The sequence below is a fragment of the Suncus etruscus genome, chromosome 5 (genome assembly GCF_024139225.1).
Source record: "Suncus etruscus isolate mSunEtr1 chromosome 5, mSunEtr1.pri.cur, whole genome shotgun sequence".
NCBI lineage: Eukaryota > Metazoa > Chordata > Mammalia > Eulipotyphla > Soricidae > Suncus > Suncus etruscus.
The window spans coordinates 113119003-113138561 of NC_064852.1; the positions used below are offsets into that span (position 1 = coordinate 113119003).

A 19559-nucleotide genomic window follows, 5' to 3' on the forward strand; every position below is an offset into this window, starting at 1 on the left:
GCTCAGAAACTTCACAGACACAAAACCAGTCTTAAGAGAAAAACTGAAAGACCTAATCTAAGACAAGACTACCCAAAAGACACACCAAATTTTGAAATAAAGATGGCGTTAAATCCCAGGACAATTCTTTCTCTCAACGTCAATGGACTAAATGCACCAGTTAAGAGACACAGAGTGGCTAAATGGATCAAAAAACTCAATCCAACCTTCTGCTGCCTACAAGAAACGCACCTGAATAGTCAGAACAAACATAGACTCAAAATAAAAGGCTGGAGAAAAGTTATCCAAGCAAACAACACCCATAAAAAAGCTGGAGTGGCCATACTAATATCAGATAATGCAAACTTTATACTCAGGAAGGTTGTAAGGGACAAAGACGGACATTTTATATTAATCAAGGGGTACGTAGAGCAGGAAGAATTCACTCTCCTAAACATATATGCACCGAATGAGGGGCCAGCAAAATATTTAATACAACTGTTGACAAATCTGAAAAATAATATCAACAACAACACAATAATTGTGGGGGACCTTAACACGGCTTTGTCAACACTGGACAGGTCAACCAGACTGAAACCCAACAAGAATATACTAGACCTGAGGAGAGAAATAAAAGAAAGAGGCCTAGTGGATATATATAGGACATTCCATCCCCAGAAACCTGGATACACATTCTTCTCCAATGTACATGGGACATTCTCCAGGATAGACTACATGCTGGCACATAAAACATACCTCCATAAGATCAAGAGGATAGAAATTTTGCAGACTACCTTCGCTGACCACAAGGCTCTGAAATTATTTGTGAACTCCAAAGGGACTCAGAAGAAACACTTTAACACCTGGAAGTTAAACAGCCTCATGCTCAATAACCAGTGGGTCCGAGATGAAATCAAGGAGGAAATAAAAAGGTTCCTGGAAACAAATGACAATCAAGACACAAACTCTCAGAACTTATGGGACACAGCAAAAGCAGTACTGAGAGGAAAATTTATAGCTTTGCAAGCACACATCAGGAAGGAAGAAGGAGCTTACCTGAGTAGCTTAATGACACAGCTAATAGAACTAGAAAATGCTCAACAAAAGGACCCAAGAATAGGAAGACAGAAGGAAATAACAAAGCTGAGAGCAGAAATTAACGAAGTGGAAACTCAAAAAACAATCCGAAAGATCAACGAAAGCAGAAGTTGGTTCTTTGAAAAAATAAACAAGATTGATAGACCACTGGCAAACCTAACAAAGAAAGAGAGAGAGAGAAACTTGATAACTCGTATCAGGAATGAAAAAGGAGAGATCACTACTGATATGACAGAGATTCAAAGGGTAATCAGAAACTACTTTGAGAAACTCTACGCCACTAAAAATGAGAACCTGGAAGAAATGGATAAATTCTTGGACTCTTATAATCTTCCACGGTTGAAGGAAGAGGATGTAGCATATCTAAACACCCCCATCACCATTGATGAAATTAAAACAGTAATCAAATGTCTGCCGAAAAACAAAAGCCCAGGTCCAGATGGATTCACTAATGAATTCTATCAAACTTTCCAAGAGGAACTACTGCCAATCTTGGCAAGACTCTTTCATAAAATTGAACAAACAGAAACACTCCCAAATAGCTTTTATGAAGCCAACATCACCTTGATACCTAAACCAGACAGAGACGCTACCAAAAAAGAAAATTACAGACCAATATCACTGATGAATGCAGATGCAAAGATCCTCAACAAAATCCTGGCAAATAGGATTCAATGCCTCGTTAAGAAGATCATCCACTACGATCAAGTAGGTTTCATCCCAGGAATGCAAGGCTGGTTTAACATCCGTAAATCTATCAACATAATACACAACATCAATAACAAGAAAAATAAAAACCACATGATCATATCAATAGATGCAGAGAAAGCATTTGATAAGGTCCAACACTCATTCTTGATCAAAACTCTCAGCAAGATGGGAATGGAGGGAACCTTTCTCAATATAGTGAAGGCCATCTACCACAAGCCAGTGGCAAATATTATCCTCAATGGAGAAAAACTAAAAGCCTTCCCTCTAAATTCTGGCACAAGACAAGGCTGTCCTCTCTCACCACTCCTATTCAACATAGCACTGGAAGTACTTGCTATAGCGATTAGGCAAGAAAAGGATATCAAGGGAATCCAGATAGGAAAGGAAGAAGTCAAGCTCTCACTGTTTGCAGATGACATGATACTCTACTTAGAAAACCCTAAAGACTCTATCAAAAAGCTTCTAGAAACAATAGACTCATATAGCAAGGTGGCAGGCTACAAAATTAACACACAAAAATCAATGGCCTTTCTATATACCAATAGTAATAAGGATGAAATGGACATTAAGAAAACAACCCCATTCACAATAGTACCACACAAACTCAAATATCTTGGAATCAACTTGACTAAATATGTGAAGGACCTATACAAAGAAAACTATAAAACTCTGCTCCAAAAAATAAGAGAGGACACACGGAAATGGAAACACATACCCTGCTCATGGATTGGCAGGATTAACATCATCAAAATGTCAATACTCCCCAAGGCATTATACAGATTTAATGCCATCCCTCTAAAGATACCCATGACATTCTTCAAAGAAGTGGATCAGACACTTTTGAAATTCATTTGGAACAATAAACACCCTCGAATAGCTAAAGCAATCATTGGGAAAAAGAATATGGGAGGAATTACTTTTCCCAACTTTAAACTGTACTACAAAGCAACAGTTATCAAAACAGCATGGTATTGGAATAAGGATAGGTCCTCAGATCAGTGGAATAGGCTTGAATACTCAGAAAATGTTCCCCAGAGATACAACCATCTAATTTTTGATAAAGGAGCAGGAAATCCTAAATGGAGCAGGGAAAGCCTCTTCAACAAGTGGTGTTGGCACAATTGGATAGCCACTTGCAAAAAATTAAACTTAGACCCCCAGCTAACATCATGTACAAAGGTAAAATCCAAATGGATTAAAGACCTCGATATCAGCCCCAAAACCATAAGATATATAGAACAGCACATAGGCAAAACACTCCAGGACATTACAGGCATCTTCAAGGAGGAAACTGCACTCTCCAAGCAAGTGAAAGCAGAGATTAACAGATGGGAATATATTAAGCTGAGAAGCTTCTGCACCTCAAAGGAAATAGTGCCCAGGATACAAGAGCCACCCACTGAGTGGGAGAAACTATTCACCCAATACCCATCAGATAAGGGGCTAATCTCCAAAATATACAAGGCACTGACAGAACTTTACAAGAAAAAAACATCTAACCCCATCAAAAAATGGGGAGAAGAAATGAACAGACACTTTGACAAAGAAGAAATACGCATGGCCAAAAGACACATGAAAAAATGTTCCACATCACTAATCATCAGGGAGATGCAAATCAAAACAACGATGAGATACCACCTCACACCCCAGAGAATGGCACACATCACAAAGAATGAGAATAAACAGTGTTGGCGGGGATGTGGAGAGAAAGGAACTCTTATCCACTGCTGGTGGGAATGCTGTCTAGTTCAACCTTTATGGAAAGCGATATGGAGATTCCTCCAAAAACTGGAAATCGAGCTCCCATATGATCCAGCTATACCACTCCTAGGAATATACCCTAGGAACACAAAAATACAATACAAAAACCCCTTCCTTACACCTATATTCATTGCAGCTCTATTTACCATAGCAAGACTCTGGAAACAACCAAGATGCCCTTCAACAGACGAATGGCTAAAGAAACTGTGGTACATATACACAATGGAATATTATGCAGCTGTCAGGAGAGATGAAGTCATGAAATTTTCCTATACATGGATGTACATGGAATCTATTATGCTGAGTGAAATAAGTCAGAGAGAGAGAGAAAAACGCAGAATGGTCTCACTCATCTATGGGTTTTAAGAAAAATGAAAGACACCCTTGTAATAATAATTTTCAGACACAAAAGAGAAAAGAGCTGGAAGTTCCAGCTCACCTCAGGAAGCTCACCACAAAGAGTGATGAGTTTAGTTAGAGAAATAACTACATTTTGAACTGTCCTAATATTGAGAATGTATGAGGGAAATGTAGAGCCTGTTTAGGGTACAGGCGGGGGTTGGGTGGGGAGGAGGGAGATTTGGGACTTGGGTGATGGGAATGTTGCACTGGTGATGGGTGGTGTTCCTTTTATGACTGAAACCCAAACACAATCATGTATGTAATCAAGGTGTTTAAATAAAAAAAAAATTATGCATTAAAAAAAAAAAGAAAGAAAGCGCTAGCCAAGGAAGGACCGTGGTTCGATCCCCCGGTGTCCCATATGGTCCCCCCAAGCCAGGGGCAATTTCTGAGCGCTTAGCTAGGAGTAACCCCTGAGCATCAAATGGGTGTGGCCCCCCCAAAAAAAAGATGTAAGCTGGAAGTAGTTCAATAAGCTCCTTAGTATGTGTTTCAGGTTTAGTCCTTGAAAAAAAAAAAAAAAAAAGAATGGATACAGCTGTTTAGTTTGAGCAGGTGTCCAATCAACTGATCTGTATAGATATCTATAATAATGCTCTAATGCTTTTATCCACAGAAACAGGTGCTGAATTATTTGGAAGCATTTGGACTCCCATTATAGTGCTCGCTTTTAGTAGTTTTAATGTCTTAATTTTACATTTCTATAATAACTCCTTAATCTTTTTTGTCCACAGTGGTACTTAAGATATAGGTTGATCACCCCAGTTCCACATCACAATGCTATACTGTATTAGACTCAGAAGATGGGGCTCATTATGATAATGCCAAGACAAAAATTTTAATCTTTTCACTTTTAATTAATTATGCCTGCTACTAGAATCTAATGTTGATGTCCACAGATAGCAATGGACTATGTAACTCCTGTTACAGAGATCATTCATTGAATATGTTATTGTAATCTGTTTTCAATTGTAGGTAGTTTACCATTATACCAAAATGCTCATAAGTTTAGATTGCTTTTAGGAAAGGAAACTGGATGCTCAAGATCTGGTAGACAATATTTCATGGTATAGATTCCTCTTACAGTGCTCATTACCATATCACTTAGTTTTCTAGACTTGAAAATTACTTCAATAAATGCATGGAAACTCTTACCTTACTTGTGTGGTGGTATTGGGTAGGAGGATGTGATTAAACTTTAGTTCCTGTGTGCTAGGAAGTGTCAAAGAAGTTAGGATGGGGGAAGAGTGACATCATGATCATGGAAGCAGCTGAGGGGTGGCTCGGCTAGGAGGCATGATAAATTTGGGTGTGAACCACGGGTTCTATAGAGCCACTATTTTACCTGTTCTTTGAGTTGCTTATGTATAGGAATTGTTGGCCACCATGGCAACTTGTGAAGGGACCAGAATCTATGAAAAATAAAGCAAAGTGACTCTCTGGCACAGCCACCAAAGTATTTCTGAAAGTGTCACCCTAATGTTGTCATCATCACCCACCTGAAAAAGGTTGAGGAGAATTTTGTTGTATAAAGGCAGGAACTGGTTCACCAGGGAAACTTCTACCTGACTCTAATGTGATTCTGAAAGAGTCTAGATCCTCTCCTCCTTTAGAGACTGATTTGAAAACAATATACACTTCAATAAGCTTTGAAAGGCATCACAAATGCAAAAACACAGAAAGGGCATCTCATATTTGTCCTAGCAATACTGTAAACAAAACACAATCACATAATCAGCCTCCAAAAGGCTTTCCATGACACAAGAGACCAGAGGAGTTTCACCTCTAACCTCTTTGGTCAGTGATTCCCAAAGATATATCATAGTGCTCACAGCATATGCTGGAATCTGAAATACAACTGACAAGTTTAGATCAGAAAAATAGGGAGAGCTTTTAGAAAAGTAGGGAGATCTCTGGTCTTTGCTCCATAACAAATGTTGCTCACATTCTCCAGGACCTACAAACACACCTTCCAGAAGTCAGAAGTGACTTTTCTTCTTTGTTTTCTCTATTAGAGATCAGGTACTCTTCTATAGAAGGATAGTTATATTGATAAATTCTATCATAAACAAAGCTCCTTGTCTTTCTGCTGTGTGTGTTTATAATCTTAAATAGATTGTTTAATTGTCTGCTTTATTATATTTCCAGAAGTTCATTGTATTAAACAAATTTATCAATCAGAAATAAACGCCAAGCCTGGAAGAGATTCATTCAAAGTAATTCTCATTACAGTGACACTCACTTGCCTCATGATGGTTTCACACCTTGTGCTGTTTCATTTGTAGCTGGGAACCACCCATCTGACTTATTCATCAAGCTGAAAGTCTAGTGGCATCTTAGTGGTTGCTTGTGGCCCTGAACATAATTGACCTTTAAAGTGAGGATAGGCATCATCTTAAATTATTTTAGAATCACGACTCTTTAATAGAGGCTGGTTTCTGCTAGCCCACACAACACTCCCATCTCATTCCATTTTGAAACTGCAGGAAATGAAGGCAGCTAAGTTTGACTTTGGGAGTGGTGATGTAGGATCTGGGACAATTCTGACTCAACCAAAAAGTCACAATAGTAAAAGAACAAGCAATAAACAAACCAAAGTTTGAATCAGGGTATCCCTTGACTGCCAGGGTTTGAATCAGAATATCCCTAGACAACAAAAGTTGAGCCAAAAAAATCAGTGATGAATTAAGACATCTATACAATGAAATGATTGTTCTGATAATGCTTGTGATATCTATATAAACTACTTGAAGATTTCACTCGGAGTCCTTGTCAAGACCCTCTTAGTTGGATGAGACTTGGACCTCAGCTAGATGACATGCACCTTGCATTTATCAGAGGTTGTCTTTGATTCTCAGCGACGACGCCAGTGTCAACTCAGACCCTGATACCACCTAGGGTGTGGTCTTTGGGTTCCCAATAAAGCAGGTCTCAGGAAGAAACGGCTTGTAGTTTCAGTTTTCCACTACTGAGCTATCTGCTTGCTAGTTTTAGTACTAGGAGTGGAAGACTTGTGTGTGAAAGTTTCTGAAACTGTTTTAACTCCTTAATTATGTGTGGATTATTTTCTGTGTCAACATTTGCACCCAGACTCATGTCCCCCTAATCCCCTGGGATTGGATCATGAGTTTTCTGCTTCACCTGATGCCTGAATAAGGAACTGAACTCTTTGAAATCTTTCTTTAAAATCAAGGTTGTGTTGCCTGCAGCAATCATGGCAGTAGATGAGTGAGTAAGGCTTATGAGATCTCAAGACTCCACAGCTCACAACAGGAGTAGCAACAGGCAGGCAGTAGGACAGAGGTATGAAGAATTATTGACTAGGACAAATGACATGAAGCTGTGAGACATATTTTTTGGTTTAGAAAACCATCAGACAGACAGACTGTGCTCCAGTTAGCAGGGGTGCTGGGTCGGTGGACAAAGTCAAAGGGTTGAGTAAATCAAGTCAGTAGGATTCTTGAGGGTTCTGATGATGCTAGAAACCAGTCTGAGTGGACATGCAATATTCCTGAAGATGTAGGCCCTGGACCTGCAGAAATCAGAGTCTATTAGCCAGAAAGTAGGGCTCACTTGATTCTGTTAGATCTTTTGAGAAAGACCTCTACAAAGTTCTCTGTGCTTCACTGAAACTGAGCCCAAATCCTCTAGAAACATAAGCAATCACATCTGTGGGGATGAAGGAGCTGAGACCAGGTAGCCAATTTGGTCCCTTTTGGAAATTCTCCAGGAGATGGAGCTGTCCCTAAAATAAAGAGTGCATATTAGGTCAGTGTGAGAAAGTATGGGACCTTAAAAATACTGGATCTCATACACCCCATTCTGAGGCCAGAGTGAGAATTTTCTGCTGCTTTATCAAGATGATTCTCTGTTGAGATTAGCATTTGCTCTGAACACCTCTGCAGGAATTAATCAAGTCCAGCAACAGTATCTGTGTCTATGGCAGAAACATTCTTCTTGTTTTAAACAATTAAAACAATGCAGCTTGACAGAGAATATAACATCTCTTTATGATCATAGGCAATTGTGTATTGTTAAATTCAAATAATTTTTTGTTTCTGTAATGAGACAAACAATAACAAGTCACCCTTTGCATCTCTGCCTCTTTTTCTAGCTTCTCCCTATCAGAAGAGCATTGAAATGTAGCCAGAAAAAAAAACAAACAAAAACAAACAAAAAAAAACACCTTGTTTTGGCAGTTTACAGAGGCTCATTCTTCTAAAGGGTAAGGAAACCGTTAGAATTTTTATCTCACATCTCACTTTTACAGAGTCGTTGAAAGAAAAACGAGGAGTTAGCAGTGTAGAAAGAGGGCGGGAAGTAACCTTTTTTCAGTGATTGCACAATATGTGCATTGTTTCACTATATGTAAGATTTTGAGGCAGCTTGGAGCATGGCCTTTGCCATTCTGTAAAGCTGTCCTGGATCTTGTTTTGATTGATTATTTAGAAACCTTTCTTCTGGAGAAGGTCAAGCATTATCATGGGTATCAGAGTTGGATTCAATAGCTGCAAGAATACAGGTGTATGCTACTGATGGCCCAGATTTTGGCTAACATGACAAGCCTGCATGTGGTACCTATCTCATTGCTCAGCCCTGAGGAACCCTGCTAGAAATGATGCCATAAACCAACCTGACATAAACCAACCTGATTTGCCTTTTTGCGAGCTGGTGGAGGAGACACATACCATTGCAGGTGAGGGCTGAGACAAAAGGGTCATGCAGTCATGATGTAGGTATGAAAGGGTCCCTGCTTTTTCTGGAATGGGAGCCTTTCTAAACAGGACTTACAGAGAGCCCACGATTTCAACAGGGAAATATCCAACAAGAGTGTTCAGAGAAAGGATGAACATAGTCACTGGCCAATCATGGCAAAGAGGGTTGTAACTCACATCACTCAGGGTCCTTGTCTCTGGATTTTAGTGAAATCATCAACACAACATGCAGACACAATGGTTTTCTCTAGGTATTTCCCAGAGTGCCTGGAAAATTCTAGAGATCTGGGGGTTTTCTTCCAGTTCTCTTTATCAAATTTTTCATAGATAGGAGGGGACCCCTTTCTAAGCCCCAATAGGAACAAGGTAAGGAGAAACAAAGGCTCTTTAGCCATCTCCTTTTACGGAACAACATCTATGCTTTCAAGTTAAGAAACAGTAAGAAAACAACCAGAAGTCCTTAAAGTACAAAAGGCTTTGCCTTCATTTCCCAGTATACAGGAATTTTTTTACCTGAGTACTTGGGTGACTACACTCCTGCATCTCGTATTGACTATTGGAAAAAATACACTGAAGTCCTACCACACTGTCTCCAGCCACAGCCCCTAATAATACAAGTCCTATGGGCTCTCTCCAGCTCCTAAAAGCTTTCATTACTCAAATGTAACTTTTTCATTTGTACAATAGATGTGTGTTCTCCTCCTTTTAGCATACTCTCTCTCCCATCATTTAGTTTTGAAATGTTCTATAGTTTTGTGTAACCCACTTAGCTTTGGGAGCTCCTAGCTGAACTTTTACTGGTTCTCCCATAAAACAATGTTTATTTAAAAATAAAAACAAACCAGAAAGACGCAAGTAGACTCAGGCAAAGGGACTAATAAGAGAGCCAATCTAGATGAATTTGGGTGAATATTTTGGTTTGTTTTCAGGCCATACTAAGTTATGTCAGGGTTTACACCTGGCCTGTGCTCAGGGATCACTCCCAAAAATCTATAAACCATATGGGGTTGTTGGCTCCAAGTAAGGCAATCCCCCTGCCCACTGTACTATATCTCTAGCTGTAAATATTTTTAATTATCCTGCATAAAGTCAGACTCCCATTAGATTCAGAAAGAGAAAACAGGTTACTTACAAAGAAGAAAAATCAGGTCAGCTTTTTATTTTGCCTTCTCTGATATTAAAGAAGAGAGACAAGAAATTTCTAGGAAATAACCCTGGGGAAGTAACCGTATCATTCATTCAACCAATATTTATTATATGCCTCAAAGCATCAGGCCTTCTAGTAAGCATTGAGATTCATATACAAAGGATATTATCAGATTTCAAGGATTTTGAAATATACTATTTATATATCCTTTCTGAAGTGAAATTACTCAAAAGATAAGCAGGTTAACCAAGAGATGAATCAAGATAAATAACTCAATGAAGGATTTATGATAACAAAGAACTGGCATTATATGCTGAATATAATCCCTGGAAGACAAAAAAAAACATGCCAAGAAAAAAATACTAAAAGAGGAGATGCGCGTTCTTTTTTTAAAAATATGACTGGATTGAAAATGCCACAGGTTAACAAGTGGGAAGAAAAGTTGTGATACCATAGTGTACTTTTTTGTTATCCTGTTAAGGACTTAATAGAAATTATTCTTTGTTATTGACAGAAAAGTGACATAAAACTTTTTTATAAAGTCAGAATGACTGAAATAAACAAATAAAATAATAAACAATTAAGAATAATAGGACTGTATCCTTAAAAAAGGCTAAAGAGAAATGATAGAAGGTCAGGTTAATAATGAATATCAATGAATTAAACAATTTTGTAAGAAAAAGCTTCGAAATGAAACAAACAGCACAATTCATGAATATTTTCTCCAAAATATTTAGAAAATATAGGAAACAAAATAGATGGATTTTTTTGCTTTATTTATTTATTTATTTATTTATTTTTGTTCTTCTTGTTTTGTTTTTGGGCCAAACCCGGTCTGGCAATGCGCTCAGAAATCTCTCCAGGCTTGGGGAACCATATGGGACATTGGGGGATCGAACCGCCATCTGTCCCCTGTCAGACACATGCAAGGCAAACACTTTACTGCTGCACCATTGCTCTGGCCCCAAAATAGATGGAAATTTTAACCCAAAGCTTATCTGTTGCTGATAGATAAAATAAAATAAAATAAATATGTCAGAAACTATATAATTAATAAAATAGTTAATCACATTTGACAAAGAATAGTTTATATTTTTCTTACACTTAAATTAATTTGCTAACTAGGTTGTTTCTTTTTTTTTTCTTTTATAAAATCTTTATTTAAGCACCATAATTACAAGCATGATTGCAGTTGAATTTCAGTCATAAACTGAACACCACCTTTACCAGTTGTGAACAACCTTCCCACCACCAATGTCCAATTCCCCTCCTCCCCCACCCCTGCCTGTATTTGAGATAGGCATTCTACTTCTCTCATTCATTAACATTGTCATGATAGTTGTAAGTGTGGCAATTTGTAAGTGAATCCTCTAATGGTTTATTTTTCATATAGATTTAGTTGATAATTATGGCAGTTGAACAAATAATTGATGTTGTTGGTAAAAAAAAAAAACCACTGGAACCTAATTTATGGCAAATTTTATACCTGGCATTTTAAGGTGGACTGATTATTTAGAAATGTTCATGAAAATTTGGTGGAAGATTGCATTGAGTAATTAGATCTGATACTTTTCTTTATGACATACCACATTTTAATAAAATGGATTAAACCCCAAAATTGTGGGTTGCTTCTTAAGCTAAAATAAATAATTCAAGAGGAACTACTACCAATCCTGGCAAGACTCTTTCATGAAATTGAAGAAATGGGAACACTTCCAAATAGCTTTTATGAAGCCAACATCACCTTGATACCTAAACCAGACAGAAATGCTACCAAAAAAGAAAATTACAGACCAATATCAATGATGAACACAGATGCAAAGATCCTCAATAAAATCCTGGCAAATAGTATTCAATACCTCATTAAAAAGATCATTCACTATGACCAGGTAGGTTTCATCCCAGGAACGAAAGGCTGGTTTAACATCCGTAAATCTAACAACATAATACACAACATCAACAACAAGAAAAATAAAAATCACATGATCATATTAATAGATGCAGAGAAAGCATTTGATTAGGTCCAACACCCATTCTTGATCAAACCTCTCAGCAAGATGGGAATGAAAGGAACCTTTCTCAATATAATTAAGGCCATCTACCACAAGCCAGTGGCAAATATTATCCTCAATGAAGAAAAAATAAAGCCTTCCCTCTAAATTCTGGCACAAGACAAGGCTGTCCTCTCTCACCACTCCTATTCAACATAGCACTGGAAGTACTTGCTATAGCGATTAGGCAAGAAAAAGATATCAAGGGAATCCAGATAGGAAAGGAAGAAGTCAAGCTCTCGCTGTTTGCAGATGACATGATACTCTACTTAGAAAACCCTAAAGACTCTACCAAAAAGCTTCTAAAAACAATAGACTCATATAGCAAGGTGGCAGGCTACAAAATTAACACACAGAAATCAATGGCTTTTCTACACACCAAGAGTAATAAGGAAGAAATGGACATTAAGAAAACAACCCCATTCACAATAGTGCCACACAAACTCTAATATCTTGGAATGAATCAACTTGACTAAAAATGTGAATTATACAAAGAAAACTATAAAACTCTGCTCCAAGAAATAAGAGAGGATATGGAATGTATGGAAACACATACCTTGCTCATGGATTGGCAGGATTATCATCATTAAAATGGCAATACTCCCCAAAGCATTGTACAGATTTAATGCGATCCCTCTAAAGATACCCATGACATTCTTCAAAGAAGTGGATCAGGTACTTTTGAAATTCATTTGGAACAATAAACACCCTAGAATAGCTAAAGCAATCATTGAGAAAAATAATATTGGAGGAATTACTTTCCCCAACTTTAAACTTTACTACAAAGCAATAGTTATCAAAACAGCATGGTATTGGTTTATAGACAGGCCCTCAGATCAGTGGAATAGGCTTGAATACTCTGAGAATGTTCCACAGACATACAATCACCTAATTTTTGATAAAGGAGCAAGAAATCCTAAATGGAGCAAAGAAAGCCTCTTCAACAAGTGGTGTTGGCATAACTGGCTAGCCACTTGCAAAAAATTGAACTTAGACCCCAGTTAACCTCATGTACTAAGGTAAAATCCAAATGGATTAAAGACCTCCATATCAGACCCAAAACCATAAGATATATAGAACAACATGTAGGCAAAACACTCCAGGACATTGAGACTACAGGCATCTTCAAGAAGGAAACTGCACTCTCCAAGCAAGTGAAAGCAGATATTAACAGATGGGAATATATTAAGCTGAGAAGCTTCTACTCCTCAAAGGAAATAGCGCCCAGGATACAAGAGCCACCCACTGAGTGGGAGAAGCTATTCACCTAATACCCATCGGATAAGGGGCTAATCTCCAAAATATACAAGGCACTGACAGAACGTTTTTTCTGGGGGGGGGGGGAATTCAAGCTTGGAGTCTGCACTGACAGAACTTTACAAGAAAAAAAAAACATCTAATCCCATCAAAAAATGGGGAGAAGAAATGGACAGACACTTTGACAAAGAAGAAATACAAATGGCCAAAAGACACATGAAAAAATGCTCCACATCACTAATTATCAGGGAGATGCAAATCAAAACAACTATGAGATACCACCTCACTCCACAGAGATTGGCACACATCACAAAGAATGAGAACAAGCAGTGTTGGCAGGGATGTGGAAAGAAAGGAACTCTTATTCACTGCTGGTGGGAATGCCGTCTAGTTCAACCTTTATGGAAAGCAATATGGAGATTCCTCCAAAAACTGGAAATCGAGCTCCCATATGATCCAGCTATACCACTCCTAGGAATATACCCTAGGAACACAAAAATACAATACAAAAATACCTTCCTTACACCTATATTCATTGCAGCACTATTTACCATAGAAAGACTCTGGAAACAACCAAGATGCCCTTCAACAGACGAATGGCTAAAGAAACTGTAGTACATATACACAATGGAATATTATGCAGCTGTCAGGAGAGATGAAGTCATGAAATTTTCCTATACATGGATGTACATGGAATTTATTATGCTGAGTGAAATAAGTCAGAGAGAGAGAGAAAAACGCAGAATGGTCTCACTCATCTATGGGTTTTAAGAAAAATGAAAGACATTCTTGCAATAATAATTTTCAGACACAAAAGAGAGAAGGGCTGGAAATTCCAGCTCACCTAATGAAGCTCACCACAAAGAGTTATGAGTTTAGTTAGAGAAATAACTACATTTTGAACTATCCTAATAATGAGAATGTATGAGGGAAATGGAAAGCCTGTCTAGAGTACATGCGGGGGTTGGGTGGGGAGCAGGGAGACTTGGGATATTAGTGATGGGAATGTTGCACTGGTGATGGGTGGTGTTCTTTACATGACTGAAACCCAAACAATACAATCATGTATGTAATCAAGGTGTTTAAGTAAAAAATATATTAAAAATAATATATTAATAAATATATATTTATATATGTTATATTATGTTATAAATGCTTACATGCTAAATAATTGACTAATTAGCATTTGGTAGGATTTATTCAACAGTATTTACTTAAGAAATATTTTGAGGGGCCAGCATGGTGGTGCTAGAGGTAAGGTGTCTGCCTTGCCAGTGCTAGGACGAACTGCAGTTCGATCCCTCAGCGTCCTGTATGGTCCCCCAAGCAAGGAGCGACTTCTGAACGCATAGCCAGGAGTAACTCCTGAGCGTACCGGGTGTGGCCCAAAAACCAAAAAAAGAAAGAAAAAGAAATATTTTGAGACTTTAGTTGAAACAAATTTGTGAACTCTTAGAAAGTGCAGTGGTATACTAACTGGATATAGACTTCAGATTTCCATATTTTTAAAAGTTAGCACACATTGGATGGATTGGATGGATACAAAGAGTATCATGCTGAGTGATGTGAGTCAGAAGGAGAGGGATATATATAGAAAGATCTCACTCACTTGTAGGATATAAGAAAATAAAAAGATATTATGGCAATAATATCCAGAGACAATAGAGTTGAGGGCCAGGAGGACCAGTCAATGGTAGGAAGCTTGACACAAATAATGGGAAGGGCAGTGAGGACAGAGAAGGGAGCTCTTTGAAAATGAGAGTTGGAAATGATCACTCTGGACAGGACTGGGTGCTGAAAAGAGATAAAGTGACATAAACTGTATCCCTTCAGTAACAATAGTGCAAACCACAATATCTGAAGTGGAGGGGAATGAGAGAGAGAAGAGAGAGCAAGAGAGAGAGAAAGAGAGAGAGAAAGAAGAAGAGAGAGGGAGGGAGGGAGAGAGAGAAAGAGAGAGAGAGAGAGAAATATCTGTCCAGAGGCAAGTAGGTGGCGGAGATGGGAGGGAAACTGGGGACAATGGTGTCCAGAAATGTGCACTGGTAGAATAGTAAACATTGCATGGCTGGAACTCAATCATGAACAACTTTGTAAACACAATGCTTAAATACAGTAATTGATTTTAAAAACAAGTCAGCACACCTTGGAAGAAATAGTTTTCCGCAGGCCCCAGATCCAGACTCCATAGGAGTATGAGTGTCTGTCTATATATGAAAATAAAGGTCCCACAACCCAACTCTCATAATTGCTACCCTTTGTCCATTGTGATCTGATCTGTTCCATTCAAACATTTTTCAAATGTCCATTGTGACTGGCTAAGGGATTTTCTGCTCACCTGTTAAACTGTGAAACACAGTTTGAAACACAAACCTCCAGGGCAGATCTCAGTAACTAGGACAGACAGGAGGCCGCATGTCTCAGTCCACAGACCCAGGCAGCAAAATCAACAAACCAGTCTGCATTTGTTTAGAAATGACCCAGGACAGTTGGAGCACTTTAGACTGGAGCACAGAGCACAAGCTACAGGCCAAAGGTCAGGTTAACCAGGGGTGGCGAACAGGATTTTTACCCTCACTCAAAATGGCAAAATGCAATATGTGTTTAATATATTATTGTTAAAAATTATATGCTTTTGTGTGAGTGTTTGTCTGTTTTGGCAGGCCACTGCGTGGTGTGGCTCTCTGACTCTCACAGTTTAAAATGTTGGCTCTTTGTGTCGAACTTGTTCGCCACCTCTGGGGAAACTTTACAAGGAGAAAAGCAAGTCTAGCTTGGTGACTCCTGGTTCATTTCTCTTCTCTATGTGTCTGCTTATTCTTTTTTTCCCCCTGTACAACTGTTCCTAACTATCTCATTATATTTGAAATTATGTTTCCTGTCTGCCTTTCCCACCAGACATGAACTCCTTAGTCACTAAATCCTCAGAGTCAAGTAAATTTCTGGCACAAATCTGCCATCAAAATACAGGTCAGTCTAAAGAATTAATTAATAAATGAATAAACCATATGCTTTGAAATATTGCTTTTCAATTTGGGAGTCAAAGTGACAGCACATAAATGTAAATGGGTTTCTTCTTTTCTTTAATTGATGTTGGATGTAATTAGGTTTACTCGGTGTTCAGAAAAAAAAATCTCCAAGAAATTAAGAAAGCTGCTTCTAATTGGGCACAACAGTCACACTTCTGATAAGTCCAATTTAAGAATCAATTATGTGGACAAATTGAAAGCTTGAGATAACATGCCAGTTGTTCCCTACTTGCTGACCATCTTTTTTTTCATTCTTCCATTTTCATGAACTCAAGAACTGATTTTATTTTTTGAATTGATTGATGTTTTGAACCCCATGTATCAACATCAATATGCAGAAATGAGAAAAATTACTCACTTTCTGAAACCGAGAGAGTTGCTTTAGAATTACACCAAACCACAAACTCCCGAATACCACAGAGTGTTCTTCCCCGTCACCAACTTAAGTAGCTTGTTAAAAGATTTCTTCCTGCCATCATTCACCTTCATGGTGAGACAGAATCCCCTCCAAGAGTGTGAGCCTGATCCCTTTATGCCACATGCTCCAAGCTCATAGCTGCTGACATGCTGTGATGGTTGAAACCTGGGAAATCCCTGAGAAGGAAATTGCATGGAAAACAGGAAACACAGCCACACTCCACAGACGAGGAAAGGAAAAGTGGCCGGTTGCATAGAAATGACAACGAGACTAGAGTTTCCTCTGCAAGAAACAAACGAAAAAATCCAGGACTCTAATCATTTGTGATGATGGGAACGTAAAACTGAATAATGGAGGTTTCTGTACATGGATTGGGGGTGGTTATTATCAGAGAGAGAGCCAGAAGGTTCCTTGGAGGGAAGACTGAGATCATGACAGGGAATGTCTTTCTCACTCTCTCACAAAACATTTCCTATTGTTTCTCTCAGGAGAAACTTTGCACACACACACACACACACACACACACACACACACACACACACACAGACATATATACCTATCAGGTTTTCTCCCCCATCTTTTTTTTTTTTGAAAATGCTGATTAACTGCTGGACTTGAAGCATACTTTCCTATAGATGGTTATGCATATGGTGAGTGAATAAAGCAATAGAGAAATGAAGGATTGTGGGAAACCTGTTTTCCTTTTGGCTTTTTTGTCTAGGGGATGAAGCTATATCTGGGAATAAACAGAATGAGTAAAAGACAATCCAGAAAGAGCTAAGTCATTTAAAGGTAGCTTCATGGAGATGAAGATCCAAGAACTCCATCATTATTATCTCAGGAAGTCTTCTGCAAAAAGCAGGAAAAAAACATTTCTTAATTGTAAATTATAATGGAATAATGATACCATTTCTTATGACCCCATCTATAAGTTTTCCTGTTTTCTGAACTTTTATAGATGGAATCAACTTTTCCAACTTCTCTTAAAGAAACTGTGGCACATATACACAATGGAATACTATGCAGCTATCAGAAAAAGTGAAGTCATGACATTCTCTTTTACATGGATGGACATGGAGACTATTATCCTGAGTGAAATAAGTCAGAGCAAGAGAGAATAGTCTCACTTATCTGAGAGCTTTAAGAAAAAAATAAAAGGTAGTATGGTAATAATACCCAGAAACAATAGACGAGGTTTGAAAGGACCTACCCATGATATGAAGTTTACCACAAAGATTGGTGAGCTCAATTAGAGAAATAACTACATCAACAACTATCATGATAATGGTAGTGAGTGAAAGAAATAGAGGAGGAAGATGGGGGGATTGGTGATGGGAAGGTTGCACTGGTGAAGGGGGCTGTTCTTTTTTAATGACTGAAACCCAACTACAAACATGTTTGTAATCATGGTGCTTAAATAAATATATTGATAAAAAATGCTGAAAGTTAGTATACTGATTCCGTGGCTGAGAATGAAGCACAGGGAAATTACTGAGACTCTCAGAAAGACTAGAATTTCACTTGACTATTTGAAAAGGCAACCATTTCTTAAAAAAAATAAATACTTGTCAAAAATAGTCGTTCTTGTAGAGAAAAGCAATCTCAATATTTTTATCCTGATAATGACTACACTGCACATTACAATATTTTTTTTTATTTAAGAACTCTTTCTATATTAGAGGAGGGATTTTAATGAAATAGCTTTCTGCCTTCATCCTCACAGATCATTTAATAAGAAACAAGTGAACTAAATTTCAGAACTATTCTGAGTCAAACATTTCCCTCAGTTGAAAAAAAACAAAATGGCCATTGAAGACACATGATTAGAGAATTTGTCAGGAGACCAAGTGGGGACAGAGATGCTCTGGGTTGGCACATTGAACCTGCAAACATATGGATTCACAAGGAGTTTTAATTGTCATCAGAGTTAAGAGATCCATGTGTTACAAATGCCAGCTAAGTGGGTTTTTATGTCTTCTACTCCAAATATCTTCATTTCTTTAAATTTAGTCCCCAAAGTTTATTTCAGGACTTTCTTTCTGCTAAAATAAAATGGATCCAACTGATTTTAAACAGCTTTGAGAACAGTTTGGGAAATCTGGAATTCATAGGAGTTTCTGCTATGGTTTTTTCCTATATTACATAAAATGGTCATTTCTCCCATTGCAGTAAAAGAAAAGAATGTGATTATTGTAGAAGCTGGAATTTGGGGGTTTAACCATGATCCAACACAAACGGTTGTGGTTTGGGGGAACTTAACCTATTCTAAACTTGACATCCTGAGCTGGAATTAATTGCTGGTTAGAAGCAGAAAGAGTTCTTTTTTAGGGCTAATGTCAGTACAATATTGGCTGGTTTATTTATTTATTTTGTTGGACATATTATGAAAAAAAATGTGGTTCTGAACCTTCTTTTTTCCGCCCCTGAACTTTCTTTTTCTGCTTTTTTTGGAATTCAGGTTTGAATCTGAGCCAGAAATAGACTAGCTTATTTGATTATATCTAAAAAAAAATGATTTCATTTCAACTTTTATAGAGAACTGATGAAACAGTACCTGATTTTGGTTTTCATTCAGTACAATTAGGTTAAAAGAGACTATTAAGAGGCACGATGAAAGAATAGCCTAGCAAAAGTACCAATTTGTGTGTGTGTGTTTTTGCACTTATCATTGGATGCTTAGACTTTCATTTCTTTTGAACTGTCACACACACACAAAAAAAGGTAAAAAAACAACAGCTGCCCAGCTGTGTTTCTTCCCCCTATTTCCGCTGGGAGCTGGCCCAGATGGATAAAGCAATTATGCTAATCATTATGATGCAAGACTTAGGACCTTAGTTTTCTCATCTGTAAAATAGGATTAAAGATACATACTTTTGGTCTAGAATAATTTACATAAGGTGTTCGGGTGGTACTTTGCGATGTCTGCAGGGAATAAGTGATACCATTGTTCTTCATCTGTCATCTCATTTATGGATTCAATAATTGGCATGG

General features: G+C 37.9%; 1 protein-coding gene across 1 annotated transcript in view; it reads right to left on the reverse strand.

Moving 5' to 3' along the window:
* PARD3B (par-3 family cell polarity regulator beta) overlaps positions 1-19559 on the reverse strand; it is a 1279582-nt gene that overhangs the window by 108873 nt on the left and 1151150 nt on the right. The gene's annotated exons all lie outside the window — the stretch shown is intronic.